The sequence below is a fragment of the Pinus tabuliformis genome, chromosome J (genome assembly GCF_031772625.1).
Source record: "Pinus tabuliformis cultivar Carrire ecotype Pingquan chromosome J, CPIR1, whole genome shotgun sequence".
NCBI classification, from domain to species: Eukaryota; Viridiplantae; Streptophyta; class Pinopsida; order Pinales; family Pinaceae; genus Pinus; species Pinus tabuliformis.
In genome coordinates, this window is record NC_142295.1 from 1138422075 (window position 1) to 1138427117 (window position 5043).

General features: G+C 40.3%; 1 pseudogene; it reads left to right on the forward strand.

The window, feature by feature from the left end:
- The first annotated feature begins 3621 nt into the window (after positions 1–3621).
- Positions 3622–4788, forward strand: LOC149231104 (pyrophosphate--fructose 6-phosphate 1-phosphotransferase subunit beta pseudogene; annotated as a pseudogene).
- The last annotated feature ends 255 nt before the right edge of the window (positions 4789–5043 follow it).

Below are 5043 nucleotides of genomic sequence, written 5' to 3' on the forward strand. Positions count from 1 at the left end.
AAAAGTCTAACGACAACATCTTGTTCTGTTACTCCCTTCAAATTAACTGCCAACATGAAGTTATTAATATGTTCCTCAGCTTGTGTTCCATCATCTGGGTTAAACTTGGGTAGCCATCTTTCAGGTGCATCAGGTAATGCATGCAATGGAGCAGGCATATTGACTGCACCAGGCCTGGTCCATGGATCTGCCATTGTAACCACAGTAGTGGATGATATTAATGTTGAACTTACAGAAGTCTGGGAAGGAGTTAATATTAAGGATTGCGTAGTTTGGGATGCTGCAATTGCTAATCCCTGATGAACAACAATGTGTGATGAGGGAGTGGATGGTTGACTTCGCACGAGGGAAGGTGGGATGGAGGATGTGGATGAAAGTTCTTCACTTTCAGATCCTTCAGTGTTTTTCTTTGCCTTTTTCCTTTTGGGTAAAGGGAACTCAGTGGGTTCAATACCGAGCTTTCCGCTCTGAAGTCTGGTGAGAGGGTCAGGTAAATTAAACTGCGAAGTCGCACTACTTTGAGATACCTCAAATTTCTGTGGTGAAATCGAGAAGCTCTGAAGTTTGTGGATAAGAGACTGGACTTCAGGGGATTCAAGACTTAGTTGTTCTGGAGTATGATGGGTTTGAGCAGTGGTAGTTGATTCCTCTTCTTCTTGTTTGGATACTGGAGAACTAGCATGCAACTGGGAAGTACGAGGTGATGCGGAGGGAGAATTACTCTTAGAATGTCCTACAGATTTGGGTTTGCTTGCCATTCACGGTTGATGGCCCTCCTTCTAGCGCCATAAATGTTGATGCCCCGAAAATCGTTGTATCAACATTGGGGAATAACCACCCGGTCCAGACCTTAATACAACTCCTTTTCTGTTTGAAATGGTGGCTCCGACTGGGGATAATGGGACCAGTTTCCCAGTAATGAATAAACAGGATGAATGAATGATTGATTGACTAATCTAATGATAGGAAAATAACTTAATTTATCAACAAAATAAAAGAATTACTACTAATCCCGGGAACTATTGTACTTTGAAGTGTAGCGCTTGATGATCTATGTTTATTAACAGGCATATAGATGACTCCATCTAATAAACATGGACATTTATTCATTCAAGGATTACTTTGCTTAAATAGTTAAACAAGGTGATTAACGCAATATTGCTACACTCATCATTTATATCATCAATACATATATGATCAAAAGAAAAGCATTACCATAAACATCCAATAGTGGAGGGAATAAAGAAATGTTGTTAAAACACATACATATATTCGATAATAGCAAAGGCGATCAAATAACAATTCATATAAAAAGAATGGATTCAGACATAGATAATAGTACCATATGAGCTGCGAGTCACTCCCAATATCAATTGCTATTTGAGATTCTTCCTCTAACGCGGAAATACTTTCAAACAAAGGCAATAGTGCACATTTGCATAAAAGCTTCTTTGCCAAAATTAGAATGATTGGTCCAGTTTTATAAAAGAATATGCCTGAAGTACAGTAGTGCAACTTCAGGCTTTAAGTCATGTACAAAACTTTACGACCCTTTCCAAAAACATGAAAGGGCCTATAAATACTGAATTAAACTAACTATCTATGAAACTGAAATCCTACTTAATTGGTATCAAATGATCTTGAATATCTCCTTCTCAGCAACCTGGCAGTCGGCGGCATGAATCATCAAGTAGGTTGTTTGCCTTTAAACTTGAGTTGATTTATCACAAGCATTGGCTCCACTTCGGGCGGTCTGTTCAGGTGAGAGTTAAGCTGGGCGGCATAGGTGGCATCCTGAATATCGGGGTGATCCAGGTGGATATTGGTGGCCACCCTCTAATTCCACTTGGATCCCCTCTAGTGCTTCTTAAAGTTTTTTTTAGTTTCCTTAATTATAGCACAGCTTACTATTTTTAGCAGTTTTTCGGGTCCTAAACTTCTGGAGCCGTTTTGAGGCCCTAAACTTCGGGAGCCATTCTAATAAAAATTGTCTTTTCCGTCGTAGTCCTCGGAGATATCTTTCCAATGGGCTATCATGCACGTCAAACAGAGATAGTACGACCAATTCGCGACCCCGGGAAGTTGATGTACGAACTTACCCAAAAACGGGGCCCACAATTTGGCGTTTCATCTTCTAGGGTTAGGCTTTGGAATGTGAAGGGTTTTCCATTGTTTCTCAACAATAAATAGGCCTCCAAGCCTCATTGCAAGATAGTTCAGAGGCATGTAGCCACCACATCTCTTCTCAGAGATAAGCTACCATTGCCCTAGCTGGTTTATTTCCATTTCTGTTTGTAAGCATATTTCAGTATTTTACAGTAATGAATTGAGGTATTATTTCCGTTGCATATCTGTCTTTATGGTTATCTCTGTATTTTATTGCATTCCCGTTTAAATCCGGATCATGGGGATAATATACCCAATTGCATCTATAAGGCATTTGAGGGCGGCTCTTTGACTATGCGGTTCTACCAAGAAGAACCAATAGGTGTCCCATGTTAAACTGTTAATTCCAGCAATTAATCTCCCATTTTTCTCTAGATCTAGATAACATGACTGCTCCAATGTTTTCGCCGCTGTCAATTTACCTGGAGTGCATTGGGAAATCATGTTTGACAAGTAGAGAGTATTATTAACCAATTCAACCAAATTACTTGTGGTTGATTTGCATCTTGAAATTGCCCTCTCTGCTTTCATTAACTGGGACTGCCATTCTGTAAATAATATTTCTTTATGTGATTCTAAAATTCTTAGTAAATTTTCCGCTTGTCCCTGATCGGTATCTTGCCAGTCAAGAAATTCAATTAATGTTTCTTCAGCTTGATCCAAGTCTGTTCTAGCCTTTTCTGTTTGTTTACTTATTGGTGCCGTCAAATCGCATAATGGTTCCTGTTGGACACCTAATCCTAAATGAGTTAGTGTGGAAGCTGAATAGACCAAAGCAGTCCAAGAGACCTTGGGATCTGAAACCCAAGAGTCACATATTGTACTATAAATGTATATCTCATGTTAATAAAAAATGTATTGCATGTTTTATCTTTTATATCTCTCTTGTTGTCCATGTGAGTTTAACATGGTATCAGAGCAGGCGATCTCCTGCCCTGCTCCATTGTGAGCCACCTGTTTGTGTGGCCTTTGTAAACCAATGCTCTCCTCTTGATGATACTTTTCTGAGCATTTCTTAGAATAGAGGATGTTACCTCTATCAGCGCTTCCATTCCTCTGTTGTGAGCAGTCCTGGCCCTTTGCCATATTCTTTTCTAGCGCTGCCTTATAACGCATCTGTCCATGAATGTTTGTCTGTTTTCCATATACATTTTACAAAACCTGCGCCCTGCACTTCTGTTGTGCTGTCATCCTGACATTGAAACGCTTGAACGCTGTCCTGACAGAGTCTGAACGTTCTCCTATTCCTAAACGTTCACCTGAGCGTTGTCATAACTTGAGCACTATCCTGTCCATAGGGATCCTGATGCTCCACTAAAATTTGTTGTCCGACAAAAGCAATTATATTTGTTCTGCATTATTCGTTTTCTGTAGTGCACTGAGCGTTATTTGCATTTGAATAATTTGGAAGTGTGCGTTGAAGGGGAAGGATATTGAATTCCAGCGCCTTCTATCATGGAGATTGTAGACTTCGAAGGTGAGTGGCTTTTGGATTTTCGTTTCTGAAACCCAAGCCTAATAAACCGGAGGCGTTTTTACTGCCATGGGAAGATGGATCTGCGTGGGGTATTTACGCTGGCCTTTGCCTCTTCCACGGTAAAATTGTACCCTCTGAATTAATTATACACCTTAAAAACGGCTTTTCTGGGAATAGTTTTCGAAGTATTGTCGAGATCAAACGGGTTCATTTCTGGATCCATTTGGATTTCTGAAGCCAAAACGATGGTTAGATGTTTTTTGGATACGATTAGGAGTTTGTACAAGCATCAATGCGAAGTTTCTCTTCTGTTTTCTATATTTTGTGGAAATTTTGAGTAATTAAGCCGGAAACTTTGTCTCTGTTTTGTGCGTCGTACGTCCTCACCCTGGTGGATGTTGTCTCCTTTCTGTTCGATGGCAATTCGTTCTCAGTAGAATTTTGATCTGCTGGACGTATTCTCACACCCACACGGCCATACACGCTGCTGGAAGTCCAGAGGACATTGCTAAACTATTTCCACAACTCTACGGACAACCATCGGTCCATCTTGAGCTGAGCGATACAGCGGCTTTACAATCAGACCGAAAATTGAACATCGGTGTCGTGCTTTCTGGTGGCCAGGCTCCAGGTGGTCACAATGTCATTGCGAGATTGTTCGATTACATGCAAAATAACACTAAGGATAGCACTTTGTTTGGATTCAAAGGTGGCCCAGCAGGAATAATGAAATGTAAATATGTTGAGATGACAAAAGAGTTTATGTATCCATATCGCAACCAGGGTGGCTTTGACATTATTTGCAGTGGCCGAGACAAATTGAGATTCCCGAACAGTTCAAGCAAGCGGAGGAGACTGTACTGAAGCTTGATTTAGATGGTCTTGTTGTCATTGGTGGAGATGATTCAAATACAAATGCCTGCCTTCTTGCAGAAAAATTCAGAGAGAAAAAGTTAAAAACACAGGTGATTGGCTGTCCAAAAACAATTGATGGTGATCTTAAGTCCAAGGAAGTTCCAACAAGTTTTGGGTTTGACACAACTTGTAAGATTTATGCAGAGATGATAAGGAATGTGATGGTTGATGCGAGATCAACTGGAAAATATTATCACTTTGTGAAGATTATGGGCCGATTTTGCCATTAAAATAAGAGCCATACGCTGCCATAAACTGTGTGCCGATTTTTCCATTAAAAGAAGAGCCATACGCTGCCATAAACTGTGGGTCAATTTTATGATTTCACTTTCAGGTGGTCAAACAATTGCCTTCAGTCAAGCATCTATTGCATCTACACCAGCTACATCGTCTTCCATTCCTTTTGGTAATAAACCACCTGGATTTGGTGGTAGCACATTTGCATATTCACCAAGGTTCTGCGTTTTGTTTTTCTAGTTGAATTT